Source organism: Protopterus annectens, chromosome 1.part1 (assembly GCF_019279795.1).
Source record: "Protopterus annectens isolate FY-2018-M chromosome 1.part1, PAN1.0, whole genome shotgun sequence".
NCBI lineage: Eukaryota > Metazoa > Chordata > Ceratodontiformes > Protopteridae > Protopterus > Protopterus annectens.
Genome location: NC_056726.1, coordinates 561434283 through 561456675, shown reverse-complemented (window position 1 = coordinate 561456675; position 22393 = coordinate 561434283).

Sequence of the window (22393 nt, the reverse complement as noted above, 5' to 3'; positions counted from 1 at the left end):
GTATGCGTGCATGTCTGACTGCATAGAGAGCAATATTTTTAGGGTACTCACACCCCTTACATTTCACATACCCAACTTTGGCAAGGCTGCTGATGTCACCCACCTAGTAATACACCCCTGGGAAGGCTGTAGCCCGATAAACTATGTAGCACATCCCATAACTGCATACTGCTGAAGTGTGATAAACTAGTTAGGTAGGAGTTCCAACCCCTAACCTGGCAACTGCGTGTGTGAGTCTATGTTTGTGTGCATGTCTGACTGTGCAGAGAGCAATGCTTTTTAAGCTACTTACACTCCTTACAAGTCAAATACCCACCTTTGGCAAGGCTGCTAATTTCATGCATCTTGAAATACACCTCTGAGATAATTGTAGACCAAGAATCTCCATAGTACATCCCGTAAAATCATATGGCCATAGTGTGATTAAGGAGTTTGTTGGGGGTTTTAACCACCAACCTGCCAACTGTATGTGTATGTGTGCATGTCTGACTGTGTAGAGAGCAATTGTTTTAGGATACTCACACCTGTTACATTTCACATGCCCAACTTTGGCAAGGCTGCTGATGTCACCTACCTAGAAATACACCCCTGGGTAAACTCTGTAGTGCACCCTGGAACTGCGTACCGCTGTAGTGTGATAAGCTACTTAACTCCAAACCTGGCAACTGCATGCATGAATGCGAGTCTATGTTTGTGTGCATGTCTGACTTTATAGAGAGCAATGCTTTTTAGGCTACTCACATCCCTCACAAGTCAAATACCCACCTTTGCCAAGGCTGCTGACTTCACGCACATTGAAATACACCTCTGAGACAGTCATAGCTGAGTAATCTCTGTAGCACATCCTGTAACATCATATGGCCATAGTGTGATTAAGGAGTTTGTTGGGGGTTCTAACCCCCAACCTGCCAACTGTGTGTGTGCGCATGCATGTCTGACTGGGTAGAGAGCAATGTTTTTAGCGTACTCACCCCCTTACATTTCACATACCCAACTTTGGCAAGGCTGCTGATCTCACCCACCTAGAAATATACCACTGGGAAGATTGTAGACCAGTAATCACCGTAGCATGTCCTGTAACTGCATACTGCTGTATTGTGAATTAGAAGCATGGTAGGTTTCCATCCCCACACATGGCAGTTCTGGATGTGTTATGTGTGTCACTGTCTGTGTAGGGAGCAATGCATTTTAGGCTAGTCTCTCGCAGTCGTTTCAAATGCCCTACTTTGGCAATCCTGCTGATGTCAGTAATTGTGAAATACACTTTTGGGCAAGGACTACTCCAGTAATATCCCTGGCGTGTACTATAACTGCGTAGTGCTATAGTCTAATACACTAGTTAGGTAAGGGGTCTACTCCCAAACATGACAGGTGTGAGTGTGTGTTTGTAACCCCTATCCTGTGTAGAGGTGGTTGTGACTGTGTGACACCTGTGGCCGATGTGGAGTGGGTTTTGCATATTTCTTATATGGTGGCCATACTATATATCACAATGTCCACCGTACAGGGATAACACGTGATATGGCTGAGAGGCCGGGGTGCAGAGCCATACCCAGACACATAACATCAAGGCCAGCCAATCACAGTTAGTAACCCCAGTATTACCCAGAGCACACTCTCACCCTATGTGTCACACACACACACACACACACACACACACACACACACACACACACACACACACACACACACACACAGACATGCCTATGTAATAGCCAATATGAGGGTAGTACACTGATAGTAAGTATGGTGTGACAGTGGTGGGCCACAGAGGGCATGACACCCAGTCCATCTGTCCAATATGCACATACGTGCAGACAGTGCACCTCCCCCATGTTCCCCAATGGACACTTGCACCACCTGTGGTGCCATCACATGTGACCCACAACAGACATACCATGCCTGAGAGCATGCCCGTATGGACAGATGCCACTGACACCAAGGACCAGACGCCATCTATGTCATAGACAAAGGAACACAGACATGGCAAGTGATGCTTAGTATTGCCCACACACAGTAGTCACCCAGGTGACCGGATGGGGATACAATACCCACCTGTGTGGGCAAATGCAGACACTACATCCCTGAGCCATAATGCAGACCATCATCATGTGGCTTGATGCCAAGGTACACCCATTGCCTAGCCTTGGACAGCCGTCTGGCTCAGTCGAACACTACACACCTGTGCAGACATGCACCCATGCATGTCAGTACTGGCGCCCTGTGTGTTTGTGGGTGTGTTGCATGCTGCAGATGTTCACATCCACACTCCCTACAACCTCCATTGGCATACTGCAGCATGCTTTCTCATGTCAGACACCTTCCCACACCCTTTGCCCATACAGCCTCGGTGGGACCTGTGTGGTGCATGGGATACCTGCATAGTGATGTGATGTGGCAATCCCACAACTGATGAGTTGTACACCTGGCCCTGCCACGTGTGTCAATGTGTGTGTGTCCTTGTGAGAGTGTGGCTGTGTTGACGCTGGCACCTGTTCATGCCGACAGGCAAGTGTATGTCACCAACCGTACTGCTACTGTATCCCTGTTGCAGATGTTACTCACCATCACATATATGTTCTGAGTGCTCCCCAATAGGTAACCCATGTGGCGCATCCAATAATTGCAGCAAACTGTGCTAGCACTACATAGTTGACAGGGGTTTGATACCTTGTACTGCTAGGTGTGTGATGCAAACATGTTTTGGTTTTACCCTCCCACCCCTCCCTGACATGTATTTGCCTCTGTCTGTGTCCCCCACCCCCTTTCAGGTGGACGTGGAGACCTACACCTGCTTTGCTTAGGCAGCAGCATGTTTAATGTAAGTAATGCTCATGATTAGCTGATGGCCTCTGCATGAATTGCAGCCCTCCCCTAGCTGATTGCATGTGAAGCAGCTGTGGTAACATTCCCATAGTCAATTGTATGGAAACACACTCCAATACCTAGGAACATCATAGTGGTGGTCACCCTTTTCATCCACTGTGAGCAGGAACTAGATTTGTCGTGTGGCAAACAGCATCTCAGATGGAATGCGGTGTACCTCTAAAAACATACACTCTGGAAACAGTGGAACAAACAGGAGGTAGATGTGCCTTACCTGACTATAGACTGTAAGTGCCGCTATACTGCATTTAGAGTAATATTGCTTTAACAGTGTTTGTGTGGATATGGCTGTTGTACATGTCTCAATACCTGCCACGTCAGTTCAATGTTTATGGGAAATCTCCATCTGCAGGGTCGTCTACAGCTTGGGCAGTGTTGTATCCGTGGTTGCATATATCACCCATAGAACATTTAGCTGTCAACTGCTGAAGGTAGTGTGAGGATTGTAGTCAGTAGATGGAGAAAGCTGTGGTAGTCACAGACGTCATATCCCTCAAAGGACATATGTTGCAACAACCCTGTAACAACAGCAAATGTATGTGGTTATCACAGCAACATGTCAATATTGGCCCTATGTATGTGCTCCTAGCCACACCTCTGTCAACCTTTGTACATATGTCGTGCATGAAGTGGTGCATATGTGCTGTACACCATACTTTGTGGCATCATATCTGAGAACAAGCCACTGATATATCTAACTGCTGCACATGTTATGTACAGTAGGAGTTACATTACATGACATTAGCAGTAGGAGTTACATTACATGACATTACCTGCACAGAATGTGCAGGTAATGTCATGTAATGTAACTCCTATTGCACATGTTATGTACAGTAGGAGTTACATTACATGACATTACCTGCTCATTCTGTGGATGTTCATACAGTACTGAGGTCTGTGTACCTACGGTGAATGTCGACAGTGTGTGCAGTGTTGATATGTACCTTAGCCTGTGTACAGACTGTGATAGATGACATTGTTCTAGTTCCCCACTATCAGATGTTACATGCTGCCCCACTGTATGGTACTGTAGTAGTGTGCATGTTTGTAGGGTCAGAAACACACATGTCCCATACCACAGACAGCCACCAAACCAAACTGTGTAGCAGGCCAGTATATGTAGGGTCAGTCTGTGAATGGCACATATGAGGATGGAGTAATACCATGCTAGCTAACTATATGTGGCTGTAGCTGTGTTCACATTGGTTGTGGATATTCACTGTCACACAGGTGTATCTTGCCCTGTGCTGTGACATGCCTGTTGAGCCTGCTTTATATGCAGGTACATGTGTATTCCCCCTTGGGAGATATAGGCCAGTGTTGAGCCAGTCTGCCTGCAGCCTGCACAATGCATTGTGACATGCCTAGCAGCTGAGTGTACCTACCCAGTGGGATGTCATGTGCAGATATTAGTCAGATGTCCCACTGCTGGGCCTCCCCTAACAGTCATGTATGTCAGACAGGGCAGTGGGATGCAGTGCAGATAGATGTCAATACCTATTGTGTAGTATGTGTCCATGGCACCCCTGTACCAGCGGTCATACCGTTACAGGCCAGGCAGGGGTGTGTGAATGCATGACCTATGGTGGACATCATATACTGGTTGTTATGTGTTATACCCATCTACATGGCTGTCCACATCCATATTGTCAGGCATGGTACACATGTGTAGCACTAAGGGCTATCCTGTGACACCTGCACCTTGCATAGTATATGCCAACAGTTGTCCACATATGTGCCTATAGTCCAGCCTCTGTCCATCACCTACATACTAAGCTTTGCACATATGTCATGATGTCAGTGGTGGATCCATAGTGGGCTGGGAGTATAACACACTTCCATGTCTGCCATCAGTCCACTGCCATTGTAGCCCCCACACATATGATTGGGCTGGGGCCATATATGTGTGGGCGCCACCTACACAATACATGTGTGCCCTCATGCACTGCAGAGCCCAGTGTATATGACCCTGTATTATTGAGTCTAGGGGGGAGCAACAGAAATGACCTAGGCTGCTACAAAATGTGGGGGTATCAGGGCTGAGCTGCCTTAAGTTATCTGGATGTACAGTACCATATACTTCATCTATATACACGTTACTGACATGGATCTGGGTAATGCAGGACTACTGCCCCCTGCCATACAAACTGTTCTGTTTGTTGGTGTGCTCGTGTTGGTGTCAGTTATACCATGTTATGTAGCAGTTACAACCCATGTGGTCATATGACGTCTATACCACCTACTGTGTTTGTACAGTGTGTAGATAGTGGCTGCTGAACTACACATGTGGATTACATACTGTTGATTGTTAGGTATCCTGTGGCCCAGTGTGTCTTTCCTATTGTACAATGTGAATGGCTTGGCCTGGACAGAAACAGCTGTGAATCTTTCCAGACTACTGTATGAATGTAACTAGTCCACTGTAGCATCACTCCATTGATATAGTTGTCAGTGTCTGAACAGCTATATGGCATGGCATGTAGAACTCTAATAGTACACGATTAAAGTTTTCCATGCCTGCAAACCTGTGGGTATTGTTTTACCTATGACCTCTCTGTAGGTGTATGTCACAGGCAACAGTTGTCATCTGTATGGGTGGCACATACAGTGTCCAGTCGTTCAGGGGTCAACTGTAGGCATAGTGGCTGTTCCATATTGTGTGTTCCACTTATGTATCTTACTGTACATATAAGTGTGTGTGTATGTTTTATATATATATATATATATATATATATATATATATATATATATATATATATATATATATATATATATATATATATATATATATATTTATATATATATATATATATATATATTTATAAATATGTATACCTGTATCTGCATATCTGTGTTTGTGTATCTGTAGCCTGGTAATGTTGATGGCTTCCACATAATACATTACCCATGGGAGCCAGACTGTACTGCATGATATGTTGCCAATACCAGCCAGACATCATACAGGTGGGATGTAGTACAGGTAACATTGTGTGTTCATGTTGTCACTGGCCCTGGTTATGGGATCTCCAACACTTGGTAGTGTATTGCAGGGTGGATGTGTTTGGCTGGGGTGGTGCCTATTTCTAAAACTCATATAGTGTGTGATGCCTCTCAACCCCATTAACATAACATGTAGCCTGTTACACTTCTCTCCCTAATAACTACATGTTCCTTGCAGTACCAGCACAACAGTGTTGTACCAATGGGTCGGTAGGCATGGGAATCCCATTGAGGTCTTCCACATGTGTGTATGTGTGCATGTGTGCATATCTGTAGGGTATACCATTCCGAGTCCACATACTCCTATTACAATACACATTGCCACACAGTAGTATGGATATTGTTGTTGTCGCCCATAGGTGTGGCAACACAATGCAACACCCTACTATGCCTGTGGTGTGTGCATCACATGCATATCCCTGTGGTACCACCGTTGTGATATGCAATGGGTTGTTTTGGCATCATGGCCAATGTGTGATAGTGGGTATGTCAGAGTATCAAGATGGGTTCCAGTGTGTACAATATCTAGTGAGGGATGTGGGTGCTGTGTACACTGTCTTTACACCATGGTACACCTGGTATATGGCCCACGTACCACTCTCAGGTGGCCAATATCACCATCACCCATACAGATAACAGATAGGATAAAGCTCAGTTACACATGTGCTGTGAGCAGCCTACCTGTAACACAATAAACACATGGACTAGTTAGTTAGCAATTATACAACCAGGTCATTAAGATGGTGTATATATATATATATATATATATATATATATATATATATATATATATATCTTTTTTTTTGGTATATTAATCAAAGAGAAAAAAGGAAACAAACTCTCCTAATTTAATGGAATTATAAGTATGGTTTAATGGTGAACATAGTAAAATCTACATATATTCTGTAAAAATCTGGACACCATTAGTCTAATAAATTTCACTTAAGAAATGTTATGAATTTCATAAATATGTTTTTGTAACATGGTTTGTTGTTTAGAATAATACATTTTAGAAATATATTTATGACAGTTGATTCACAGATCTGAATTGTATTTATAATCACACATAGTTATAATATAGAACTATTCCATTAGAACATATGCAGCTCATAGATTGTTATTAATTATATTTACTATATACAAAGAATATGTCTTAAATGTTTCAAAGTTTTTAAAGTTTTGTTTAAATGATGAAATGAAAAATCTTTTAAATTGATAGTTGTGTAACATCTGTTAAAATATGTTATTGAACATGTTGAAATATCAAAAAATGTTTTGTAGCAATGCTCTGAGTGCCATTGAATGATGTTTTTTAGGTATGCTTTACTTCTTTTAGTCACTCAGAGTAACTAAAATTGAACTGAGCACTTTAAATAATTAACAATGTATTCAGGTTAATTGAATGATTGATTTCTGGTTTGAGCGCCAAAAAGCTTGTATAAAATAATGAGTTATTTTTAGTAAAATTACATCTGAAGAAGCGTAGTCTCTCTACGCGAAAGCGCTTATTCTCATTTTAATTGTATTATAATAAAAGACGTTTTTTGGATTACAACAGAGGTGTGCGTTCCAGTGGTGATTCCTTCTGCATTCTGTTCTACATGTGTGTCTGCCTGTTATGTGTCAGTTAATGTGTATATGATGGTGTGACACACTATGTATTTCCCATATACAATAACAAGAAAAAAGTGCTCTGGGCTAATGGAGATAATAAAAAGCTGTTTTTTAAAAAAACTCAGCTTTATTCCGCAGCACAACACAAAAGCACCATTCATTTTCCCTTCATAAATAATATTTTCCATTATAACAATCTCCCCACCCGTATCTGGTTTCATAATTCTAACTTGGGAATTATTTCTTAATTTAACCATAATCTCATTCTCCTCTTTATTAAGGTCGCTCTTATATTTAATTTTCTTTTGTGCATTCCTTACTTCTTTCTCCAAAATAATTTATAAATTCCTTAATTCGGGATGCAACGGGGGGTTATAAATAGTTCTATGTACCAAGCCTTGATTATCGTAAGTTATATTTTTTATATTATTTTTAGAAAATAAAATTTCTAAATTTATTTTTTTTAAAAAAAGCTTGATATCCAGAAGTGTTCTAGTTAGGTCCCCATGGGTGTGAGGAATATATTTCAGGCCCTTACTTAGAAGATTAGAATGTCCCTTAGTCAGAATAATATTACTGAAGTTATAAATATAAAAATCATTATAGGTGTTTTTATATCCTTCTACTACTATTTCTTCAGGATTAGTATCTATTATTAGTGGGGGTGGGGTATAATCAACTAATATCTTCCCCTCCCCCCTTCTGAAAATTTCCATTCCTATATCATTGCTGATTATCATAGTCTTCTTCTCTATTTAATGGTGGAAATTCTTGATCATAATCGTATGTATTCCATCCATTTGGTACCTCACGATATTTGTTACTATTGTTTTGCCCTTTGATATTATGTCCATAATTCTCCCATTTCATATACGGGGGCTTAGGGTAACTAACTTTATTCTCATAATCTTGCATGTCCCTCTTTAATTTATTCAGTTTCCTATTGATTAAATCACTACATTTTGCATCAATATCACTTCTTACTTTGAAATATTTCTCCTTCTCTTCCTTAATCCCAAAAATGAGACCTTCTTTAATATGAATATCCAATTCATCTATTTGTCCCTTTAATATATCTTGTTTTCTACCATTTTCTTTAATAATAAGCTTTAATACATCAAGTCCACACTTATTGAACACTTCCAATAATTCATTATGAAAAACAGAGCCTAAATGAACATTATTAGGGTATTTCCACACCCTTAGCCCTTTCGGAACTACATTCCTATTAATGCATTCCATTAAGTACGCATTTTCAATACAAAGCAATCTATATTTGAATATTAGCTTAGTAATTTTGTCCAATTTCACAGAATAAGAGTCTCCATTAGGTGGCCCACATGGGCCTCCTTTATCAATTTGAAAGCAATATTTAGCATTTAGCCATTCACTTGTATCTTTTTGTTGAAAGGCATGTACAGTACCTGTAAGTCCCTGGCTATGCAATGGCACTTTAGATTTGCTTAATAAGTCAGTCCTATTAGCATATTCTGTCTCCATATCATCCCCTTCTTGTACAAAAATCCTCTGTGTAGCCGCTGGATTGAAAGTACCACCATTCGGTTCTATCCGGTCGCCACCATCCGCAATATCGCCTATCAGCTCCCTTTTCCTTTTATGTTTAGGGCCAGCTAACCCTTCGGTTCCACTTCCCGTTGCATTTAAAATATCCAAGCAACCTCCCACAAAGGAATGACAGAGCGGCGTAATTAAGTCAATAAGTTCAGTGAGTTGGCCAATCAGTTTGCGTGATTGACCCAACTCATCCTGTTCCTTATTATTCGTTGGAGGAGCTCCCTCCATAGCCCATTCCACTTAAGCAACCACCAACAAAAAATGTGAAAAAGCACTCGAAAAGCACCAATAACAAGAAAAAAGTGCTCTGGGCAAATGGAGATAATAAAAAGCTGTTTTTTTAAAAAAACTCAGCTTTATTCCGCAGCACAACACAAAAGCACCATTCATTTTCCCTTCATAAATAATATTTTCCATTATAACAATCCCCCCACCCTTATCTGGTTTCATAATTCTAACTTGGGAATTATTTCTTAATTTAACCATAATCTCATTCTCCTCTTTATTAAGGTTGCTCTTATATTTAATTTTCTTTTGTGCATTCCTTACTTCTTTCTCCAAAATAATTTCTAAATTCCTTAATTGGGGATGCAACGGGGGGTTATAAATAGTTCTACGTACCAAGCCTTGATTATCGTAAGTTATATTTTTTATATTATTTTTAGAAAATAAAATTTCTAAATTTATTTTTCTTAAAAAAAGCTTGATATCCAGAAGTGTTCTAGTTAGGTCCCCCTGGGTGTGAGGAATATATTTCAAGCCCTTACTTAGAAGATTAGAATGTCCCTTAGTCAGAATAATATTACTGAAGTTATAAATAGAAAAATCATTATAGGTGTTTTTATATCCTTCCCCATATACAAACATTACATCCCCATTACCATATTGTATAAGTCTGTGGATGGTCTGCATGTAACACATGACGTGGTACACACCTCACCCTACAGATGGTGTCGTGTGTGCAATGGCAACCACACAGTTCAGTAGCACTACATACCTGGGTAGGGGTCTAGACACAGTGTTGCCAAATAAGGATGTGTGTGTGTATGTGGATGGGTTGACATGCGGATGTAGATTATACCTGTACCAGCAGATAACCGGTCAATTTTGCATGGCCAATAACTGTTATACATACCTGTGGCATGTGGGCAACTGTGCACCACATATGTCATGGCCATGGAGTCACCACATTGACATACTCTTGCGGAATATGACTGCAGACCATCCTCCTTCTGACACATGTACGCCTACAGCACAAATGGATGACAGTATGAGGATAACAATTGATGTTACCAACAGCTGGGATGCATCATAGTTGCATGGCTACACTACCTGACATGTATGCAGTACACATTACCCCTGACTACATTCTACACTGCAGTACATTGTGGCACTCGTCACAGTGACAGTGTGCATCAGAACCATGTTAGCCTAATAAAGTAGTTTAGATGTCATTCATTATACCAAGAATTGTTTGAATTACACATTTACAGACAGGTTTCTAAGAAACGCAAATCCTAAATGATATTCTGTATGCTACACATCTGGTTAAGGCAGGGATTTATAACATAAACTACCTTTAATCCTTCAGACATTAGTTGTATAGCTGACTATTATGCAGCTGATATTTTTACTGAATATTGGCAACTGTTCAAACAAATCAGTTTCTTAGTGAGATGGTTGGTAAAATGAGTTCACCTTGAAATTTCATCTTTATTTCTTTAAAGTAAAGGGCCCATGAGAAAATGTCTTCATGGTCTGCTTTTGTTACTTCTTCAAGTAGTAAAATAAGACAAATTTGTAAATTATAATCCTTGACAAGAAATTCAAATAGAACACTAATTAAAAAGATATGAGATAGAGAGATTTCTTAAGGCACTGTTCAGCTTCATAGGTTTTGTATTTTTTAGAGTAGAGTGTCATTACTTTTAACAATTTAATAACGAAGGGAGTCTACCTATTCTTGTATCTTGCTGCATGACACAGTCTTTGATAAACACTCTATTATAAAGGTTCTAAGGAACTGTGGCTGTGCAGAACAGCTTCAGTAATGCTCTGTCTTGGCTAGCATTTTGTTCAATATTATGTGATGATATTCTCATAATATGAATTGATATTATAACTATGCATTAGTATTAGGAAGTTTATAAATTGCTCACCCACATGGCCACTTATCAGGGCAAATTGCTTCTGTTTCATCATCAGTGAGTGATCAATATAGCCTAATGCTGTCTTTCTTCATTTTTTTTCTTTTAATTTGTCACAACTACATTCATGGGTGGACATAAAATAAACTGAATCTGGTTATGCTTTCATTTGCCTCTAATTGAAAGCATGTGAGTGATACGTAGAGATTTATGACATTTATTGTTCACTCAAACATATTTATATTATCATCTCTAGTGAACACATCTCTAAGGATTCATTCTATGGACTACATAGCTTTTGTAGTATGATTCAAGTGTTCTGAATAAACTTGTCGGTATTTATCTTCACGTATTGATACATTTCTAAATCTACTTCACTCAGTTATATTTTTAGTATGTAGGAGGGTGTTTATCTGACATAATCATTAGTATATTGATCATATCAGAATATTGGAGTCTATTAATATGTATATAAACTACTCTCAGACTAAAGAGAACTAATGTTAAGCAACATTTACTGTGTTATAAATGAGATTTTACTTTATGAATGTTTAAGTAGTGCATGATAGGATGATTATATTCTGAAAAAAGAAGTCTAATCTAATCTAAAATTAAATTGTACTACCAAATCAATACTCATTTCCATACATTATGTTAATTCATTATTAATAGTTATACAGGGAAAATAATAACTATTATTGTTAAATCTCCAAGATAAGAGAAAATGTGTACTAGAGCCCGAAAGGGGTTATTTTTTTTCTTTCTTTTTTCATGAGGGAAGTTATGGTAGGCAATCTGTTAGATTTCTTCTCATCTAGCAGATTGGAAGTATATTTCACTTCATGTACATTAGAGGGTTTACAAAAATATTTATATACTTGTTATACAAGTAATTTTGGCATTTTTCTTTTTTCTTTTTTTTTTATTGGCCTAAACTAAACTCTATTTTAAGTTATTTTACCAACATTAAAATATTGACTACAATGAGAATTATTAACACAGTAGTTACACATTTTACATTTGGTATGGTATTACAAAATATAATACAAAACAAATATGATGATAATGGACTTGACTATTTCATCCTTAAACACCAACGGTTTAAACAATCCAAGGAAAATATCTAATTTATCAAGATATATGAAATTAAATAAAGTACAAGTAGTATTTCTTCAAGAGACTCACTTCAAAACAAATTATACCTTTAGCTGGAATCCTAATGAATATATGATCTTATCTCACTTCTCATATAAGAAAAAGACTAGGGGGACTTTAATTTTATGAAAAATAAAATGTCACTATGCCTCAAATCATTTACAGATATGAAGATAAAGAAGGACTCCTAGCCATAGTAATAGTAAAATATACCAATAGACTGGACATTAGTAAATATATATTGGTTTCCAGATATTGGGGTTGGGACAATAAGAAAACACATGGATCTAATCACTAGAGTATGTAAAGGAAATTTGATTTTGGAAGGTGACTTTAATTGTATATTGGATAAATCAGAGACCACAAGCAAAATAAATGTATGTGTAAGTTCTATAGGGAAGCTACTTAAGAAATGGGAAGAAAGTTTAAATATAATTGATACATTTAGTTATAAGGAGAACAATTCATTATTATTTTCACACCAAGACCACAGATTTGGGACACATACAAGAACTGATAAAATCTTCATATCTCAAGAGCTAAATTCAAAAATAATAAAAATTTCCATAATCCCTTGTCCCTTTTCAGACCATAATTCATTAATTCTCAAAATACATACAGATTATAAAAAAAATAATTTTTATGTCAAGAATTCCAGCTTACATTACAAAATTAAAACAATTTAAACCTTGGTTAGATTCAGAAGTACAATTCTTTTAGATATAAACGAAACTACTGAAATTAATGTAATTAATCTTTGGGATACATTGAAAGCCTATCTAAATAGAAAAAAAAAATCATGGTATAAAAACAAGCTAAAAGAGTGGGAATCAGAATTATGTAACATCCAAAAACAAATTACAGATCTCACTTACACACAAAATAATCATAAAAAAGCATTGGAAGACTTAAACAAAAGATATAATGAAATCCTAACTCACAAAACTAATATAGCTGTAGAAAGGTTAAAACTTTGTTCCTATACAGTATCACCCAAACATATGCATAATTTAGCAATAAGATTAAAAAATCATTCGATTGAAAATAATATTACAAGTATTATACATGAAGGAAGGAAAAAAAACAAAAAGGTTTCGGATATAAATGATATACTAGATGCATCTAAACATTATTTCTCTGACCATTATAATGATACTTCACATATAACTAATACATCAAACTTAGACCTGAAATTAGTAAAGGTAAAGGTGATACCAGAACAGTTAAAGTTAGACATTCAAAAACAAATATCTCTAAAAGAAGTTACTCAAAAAATCAAGGATAGTAAAAGTAATAAAACACCAGGAATTGATGGAATAATTAATGAATTGTATAAGATATTTCCATCTTCAGTAATATCATTGTTTCACAAAACCTTGAATGAAATTCTAGCACAAAACACAACTCCCATTTCATGGAGATACTCCTTAATTACATCCATTATAAAAGAAAACAAAGACCCTTTACAGTGTAAATCTTATAGGCCAATATCTTTACTTAACAATGATTATAAAATCTTCATGTCAATATTAGTTAGTAGAATTAAAAAAATCATTGACACACATAAATGAGGATCAAACAGGATTAATTCATAAAAGACACACACATGACAATATACAAAGAATTCTAACGGCCATAGATTTTCTAAACAGAAACAACCAAGAAGCTCTAATAATAGCTTTGGATATAGAAAAAGCCTTTGATTTATTGAGCTGAGATTTTCTTTTTAAGGCTTTAGAATTGTTTGAATTTCCTACTAATTTTATTATGCTAATAAAGAATATTTATAAAAACAATTTGGCTTATGTAAAACGTGGCCATTTATTGCGAAGGCTATTGAAATAACTAAAGGTACAAAGCAGGGATGTCCAATGTCTCCCATCTTGTTTGCCTTAGGAATTGAATTATTTGCCTCATTATTACGCCATAACTCTAATATATCAGGCATAGATGTATATGGTCAACTCTATTCAAAAATTATGTTATTTGCTGATGATGTTTTACTCACGTTATCTGCCTTGGAGAAATCAGTATAAAAACTAAATGAAATAGCGGAAAAGTTTTATCATATTTCCGGCCTTAGATTTAACAAGGGAAAATCTAATTATATACATTTGAATAAAAAGAGAGAATTTACCTTAACAACAAATTGTGTGATAGGAAAACAAGTTCCATTAATAAAATATTTAGGAATAACACTATGTGATAATTTGGAATGTATGTTAGCCACAAATTATAGCAACATAATTAATAAAATAAAATGTTAATAGTAAGCTGGAATAAAATGTTCTTGAGATTTGAAGACAGACTACAAATAATAAAAATGACAATACTTCCAAAAATCAATTACATTGCACAGGGTATTCCTATAGTACCTAACAAGAAAATCTTAAAATAAATAAATACAATTCTATTAAACTTTCTTTGGTATCCAAAAATAAATAGATTAGCCTATACACATCATATTAGATCTTGGGAAATGGGTGGAATTAAACTTCCAGATCTAGAATCATACATAAAAGCTTCCATATTAAGAACTATCATTAATTGGATAGATCCTAATTATTTTTCAACATGGAAAACATTGCACACTATTATTTTTCTAAATGAAAATAAAATAATTAAAAATTGTATATTAATAGTATGTGGCACATATTGACTGTTAATATTCAATATAATATAACAAAACCAACAAACTTAAATTATATAAATAATATTTACAATTTATTCAGAAGATTTATATATACTAACATGGATATTAAGATATGGCTAGACTTAATAATACCCTTTAGCTCTACAAAAAATTTCTTCAATAAAATTCATAATGTTATTTTAACTAGATGGGAGGGGGAAAACTTTACTTGTTGGCAACATTGTATAGAGAATCAAGTAGTATTAGACATTCAACAAATTCAGAATAAATATGACATTCCATCAGCAGATTAGTTTATACTACAAAGCATATTATCATATGTTAAGGACCTTAACAATAAAATTATTAATTCCCCTTATAAAACTAGTCCAAATTTGATAAGTGTAATATCTGAAGTTATTTACAACAATTATAACTGGACGAATATAATTTCAAAATTATACAAAATCTTGATAACATATAAAACTAACCCTAATGCAAGATATTGGAATTTCATAGCAAAAGGATGTCACACTAATCTATCAATTGAGAGTAAAACAAATCTTTTATGATCTGTTAACTTAACATTTAATTTACAAGTATGAAAAATATGTACATGGAAATACATTCACAGCGCATTTATTACACTTGATAAACTAGCCAAATTCAATTCACTTGATAAATCCATTTGTTGGAGATGTTCTTTAAACTGTAAAGCTGATTGGTCTCATATATTTTTTGATTGTATTAATATAAAAACATTCTAGGAAGAAATTACTATTTTTCTCCAAGCTATATTCACAGATACCTTTATTTAACCAACTCTTTAGTCCTCTTAAATGTTAATGATACTATCAGAATGAATAAAAAAGATCTCCATACTAGCTGTGGCAAGGAAATGTATAAGTAGAAAGTGGAAGTCTTCATAAGAACCTACTCTGGAAGAATTCTTGAGATTGGTGGAAGAAACAGCGGCATTAGAAATCAAGGTGAAGGAATCGAGAATTTCACCTAAAACATGGACAAACAATCCTTGGGAAAAAATTTTAACTCTTATTGAGACATTAAAAATGAACCCTAAATAATTAATGTGTAACTTTATACTTTATTAATTGAATATTATAAATTTTTGTTACTAATTTCAAATATTTTATTAATTTTTTCCCTCCTTTTTCAGGTCAATTGTGCATAGTGTATATAAAGGTTTAAAATACTTGTTTATTGATGATTGCATTGTTAAACATTATATTATTTGGAAAATAAAAAATTATTTGGACAAAAAAAGAACCATGTTACCCTGTCCCTGCATCGATGTTATGGGTGACAGGGATGTGGCACAGGTATCATCATATGCACAGGGTATGTGAAAGTCATCTTAGCTGCATGGCTACGATACCTGACATGTATGCAGTACAAAATACCCCTGACTACATTCTACACTGCAGTACATTACGGCACTCTATCATCACCGTGTGCATCAGAACCATGTTAGCCTGTCCCTGCATCGATGTTATGGATGACAGGGATGTGGCACAGGTATCACCATATGCAGAGGGTGTGTTGCAGGTGTGCCAGAGGCCGAGGGTGGTCCAGACATGTGTCACCATGTGTGTGGGTGAGGGGTGTGGTTCATTGATTGGGGTGTGGTGATGTAGTGTGTGTCAGTATGGGGTCACCCTAGGTGTGGTTGCATAGTGTGTGGGTATGCATGCACACAGTTCCACCATGTGGCTGCTCTATACGGGTGATGTTGGACAGCTGCAGACTATACCTGGCAGGGTGTGTAGTTCACTGCCTCTGGCCATGGACAAGCCAACTGTGCCTGCCAGGGGTTCCATGGGCATGAGCAGGTACAGACCTTGAGGTTCTACTCTCCCAATGATGACATATGTCCGCTGGAACCACATCCCGCTTGGGACTGGCCAGGGCCATGTGCACGAGGCTTGCTGTGGTGTGGTGTGGAAAGCAGCCCCAGTGGTGTGCTGGGGCTAGTACTGCCACTACAGGAGTGGCTGGGCATCCGGGCACATCCACGTTGACCACCAGCTGCTGGTGTATCTGGCTTATGTCCACGCAGATGTCGCACCACTCCCACCACACATTCTAGCACAGACATACCACAGTTGAGGAAGCCAACCATCTCACCCTACTGTCTATCCATGACCTTGGTATATTCATGGAAGGCACCAGCGAGTTCATGGAGGTTGCTACTTACAGCTGCAAAAGCAGACCTCTGCAGCCTCAGGCCCTGTCTGGTGTGCTTTTCTATATGTGCCTGTGCCTCCATTATGGTCTGAAACATGCTCCTGGTGGTACCAGTTGTGGTGCCTCTGCCAGGGGCATGATGACCTTCGGTCCTCCCATGAGCACCACAGTGCTGATGTGGTGGCCTTCCAGACATCTGACTATGCTGACTGTGATCTGACACAGTTGGCATGGACACCACACTTTCCTGGTCATTGCCACCAAGCACCAACTGTCCCTCTGCTATGGCCACATGTGATGGGGTTTGTAGGGGCACTGTAACTGTGTGCAGGCTTGGTGTGGCTAGGAGGGTGATAGCACATGTTGGCGCAGTGTCGACCTCTGACAACCCCACCTGTGCCTCACCTATACCATCATCATCAGTGACTGTAGGACACCTACCTCAGTTTGCATGCAGGAGGGACCGTGACCCACCTCGCTACCTGTGGGAGAAGCAAATACACACACCTGTAAAGCATTGCATAACCGTACACACACTCACACACGCTCACACTGACAGCCACCTTACTACCTTATTTTCCCTGGGTTTACAAACAGTCCCACAGTTAGTTACATATTTTCCCCATCCTGCATGGCACTTGCTAATATACATGCATCACTGCTGCCCATTAACATATCATTCATCTCCATGCCTACACATGTGGTTACAACACCTGACCTGTTACTCCATCGCCTCCCTGACTTGGGTGGAGTAGGTTGTACATGGCCTCAAAGCTGTCACCCTGTATTACCCTGTGTATGAGCAGTAATGGTGTACGAGGCCCCTATATGGTTGGGGCTGCTACATTCACTACATATGTCACACACCAAAGCCTCATACTACAGTCTTGCTCAGTCCATGACACATCTGCTGCACATGCAACCCATCATGCGGACAACAGTACTACCTGGATACACTGACTGATGTGCTGTGGTAATTCCCCATTGCATTTGTAGTACTGCATATGTGGGTAGCCAGTCATCTATCTGGTGCAGGCAATATGATGTATATACCTGGTATGTACTTCACCTCCCAATGTATGCTCCATGCTACAGACCTTGTTATGCTATCAGCTGTCCTGTGTTCACATACCTGACAGGTTGTCCTGGTGTCCCATGTCTCACTCCATGTACAGCACAATTCCAAGGGGAAGTACTGCCATGTGGTCAATCCTACTATCGCCTGTGCAGACATGGACACCCACGCACACACACACACACACACACACACACACACACACACACACACACACACACACACACACACACACACACACACACACGTATACACACATTGGCATCATCCACACTCCACTAGATTGCACTTACAAACACAATCGAGACTCACACACACCCCCACACTCATATATGTGGATTTGCATAACATTTGTACACACAGTCCTCCCATTACCTTTCTGTCAACATGCATTACATATGGTGCTGAACAGCATGCAGTGCAACTATAGTGACTTCATGCTAGCGGCAGTATACATGTTTGTGAGGCATCGGCTATGTTGGTAGGTGATGGCCTTTCCACCTGTTAACACTGCACCCATGTACAAAGTGTTACTGTGGACCTGTTCTGCACCCTGCCTTGTACTGTGCACCACATCTCGCAGGTGTAGAAACCATTGATGCATCTGTAGTACTGTGTTGGTTATGTCAGCTCCAATGTTCACAGCCCCTATGTGTTGTAGCAACTCATACCTGGGATGATATATGAACAGCTATCAGTTGTGGATGCCTGATTTCTGCGTTACAGATCACAACATCAGCAGTGCATGACCAGTACATGACTATTACACTGACAACCAGCGGACCTTCCGTGGCTGTAGGGGGTGCCCTACACATGACCCAGACCTCTGCATGATTGCAAGGTCTACTCATGTGCATATCCCTTGGAGTGCACACACTGCTGTCACAAGTGCTGTGGGATCAGGGTTACGTCTGCAACATTTCCTTAACCTGATTGTGTGCAGCTGCAGCCATGGTGGTGTTGAGTCACACATGTCCCTGCTGTAGGCCATGTGTCCTGCCACACATCACATTCCTGTGGACACATTGCACATTGACAGGATGTTAGTTATCTTGCATGTGTCTATTGTACCCTTCCGATACCCCAGCATGGTCTCTACTGTGATGCAGTGCATTTCACAGTAACAAAATGTGAACGTGTACAGCATGCTGTATGGGTAGGTGTATTAGACATGTGCATGGGATATCCCATAGCTATTACATGCCCAGTTTATCATCATGCATGAACATGAACCATTCTCATCAGCTAGGGGCTGCTGCCATGGTGGTATTCTGGAGGGACCTACATAGGAGTGTGAGAAAGCTGATGTCAGTGGCCACAGCTGTGGCATTTGTTAAAGGTGAGTGCAGCATTACATTACATCAACAGTAGAATTACACAATATTACAGCTTATACACAACTGTTTATTACTACTACACAGCAGCAGACTATGTATATGAAATCTCAGATTTGCATGATGTACCTATACAGATACAGAAGCATACACAAGAGTGGGTTACCAATGTGCCCTGGGGCCTTACCTGCATATTCCTCAGCTGGTGTGTCATTGGCACCCACCTCCAAGATGTGCCCTGCCAGGTGTTGATGCTGCAGGTGGCCAGGTGCCATAAGGCTGCTGAAAAACTCCTCCACACATGTGAGGGGTGGATAGGTGGGTTGCCACACCCTGTTACGAGGTGGTCCCCCCTTACAGTAGCTGCATGCTGATGTACATGGCGAAGCAGGTCGGTGCAATGATGCTGGACCTGCTCATAGCTGCGGTTATGCAGTCCGACATCATTGACCCTGTGGACCAGCTCATTCCACGGGGTGGTCCTTTCCTGCTGGTCGTGGGCTGTCCACCCAAACAGCAGTTCGTAGTGCAGTACTAGTTGGTCGATAATGATCTCTTTCTCAGTGGTGCTGTATGGGGGAAAACGACTATGTGACATGTTTCCTGGAAGACATAAAGATGGAAACAGGTCTGAGCCATCCATACAGCAGGGTTACCATAGTTCTTAATACACATATTTGTCTCTCCCACCATATCAGCTACAAGAAATCATTCACAGACTGCAGTTATGTCAGATGCTTACCTACCATAGGGATATATGTTGTATTGTACCAAGCTCTGTGCTATGTGTACGTGCCATGCTTTGTGCTATGTGTTTGTAGCCATGCTCCCTGTGGAGACACTTAACTTTGCTGGCCTGTTACAGACTATTTCACCTGCATGCCATTGTCAGTGCCACTATATATATATATATGTGTATAAATATACATCTATGTACATATATGTCTAGATATATGTTGTACCTTGTTGATATACCTATGTCTATATGAGTGTCTGTGTATCTATACACATATACATCCACATTCTGTATCACACAGATATGTGGAGTGCATACAGACATCTGGTCCGCATTCTGTCTTTCATTCACAACTGCACTGTTCTGCCTTGCTGCAACACAGACAGGTGCCACATGTGAACACAGACTAACATTAGGGTGGTAAATATCATGTGAGATTGCTGGTATGCCTGTTACACACCTATGGCATTTGTGCATGCTACATTACACATTAACATGACTGTCCATAACTCACACACACTCACGAACACTCACACAAGTGGTGTGCTCTGACACTCATGTGTCTATCATGACGGCAGTACTTCTACCACCAGCTATTGTCCACACTAACATAACATACACAGATATTATGGTTGACATCTTTGTCATTCATTGCTGATCTGCACAGTTGACGGGTATGTCCCACTGCTTACAGGGACAGACAGTATTGTCCAGAGCAGTTGTTCAGCAGTACATCATTACAGGGACAACTATAGATGGCACATATCAAACATTCAGCATCATATATCCTATTAATCTATACCACATACTACATTAAATTACATAAAGTTATGTTTTACATACCTTTTATTTTTTAGACGGATGTGAAGCCTTCCTGGTTTTAGCTTGTAGGGTTTTGTTTCCCACTGTGTGTGAGTTTCGTTTTATCTTTTCTTTTTTTTTCCTCTCCCTCTCTCTCTCTGTCTCTCTCCCTCTCCAGTAGAGCGATTGAGTTGGTTTGAATGGATTGCAGCAAGGCTTTTGTAGGTGATGCACATGATCAGGTGATGGGCTCTGCACCAATCAGTGTGCAACAGTTGCTGACTGCGTGCAGCCTGCTGTGTAGTGATTCAGTTTACCATTGTCATGTCAACCCAATACTATAAATTGCTTACTCATGTGGGCGTTGTCCCTTTATCTTTCCAGTATAGAAGGCATCCTTCCTGTATGTGGGCAGCAGTGTTACAGATGGCAGGTTGCAGTACCTATTACAGTGGGGCTTGCAGACACAGGGCAACTACACAATCGTAAGAAGTTCCAGACCTACAGACAGAGTGAGTAGTGTTATGTGCATTGTATGCTGATGGTCTTGCAGTTTTTGCGTGTACTTAGTAGTTTAGGATGGAATGCAGTCTGTCTGCATAGCTCTCAACAGTGGGCCTATCCACATGATAGCCAGTGGATTGTCTGTTCGCTTTTGCCTGTGCACCACACAGGCCATGTTCTAGATATATCCCCGGCAATCTGTCTGTTGCATGCTATCAGTACATGGCTACTTCCATTTGTGTTCCTGATGTGTTATTCCTGCATAAGGGTATGTTGCAATGAATCCTGTAACACCAGCAAATTGCAGGGTGTGTAACAGCAATATTACATGTATGGCCCTGTGTTCCTGCCTCTGTCCTCCGCATACATGGCTGGCTTTGTCCTGCTGTGATATAGTTAGGGGTTGTTTAGTATTGGCTTATCATTATTTACTGCTAGTATTCCTGCTATCATCCCAGTCATATCGTGGACTCCCACAACATTTGTTGGTCAGGGTCCATACATGTGACAGATGCATAGACATTAGCACAGGTAATAAATGTCCCCCTAGGCCTTGACTGCAGAGTGTAAATGGCAGCTGCTGAACTACATCTGTTATTGTTTATTGTTACCTGTCTTGACAGCAAATCCTTTGTCTACAGTTGTACGAATTGACAGGCTTGGGCTGGACAGCATAGTATGTTATATATCCGCACTGTCTGCATCTACTGTTTTGTGTGGGCCTTGCAT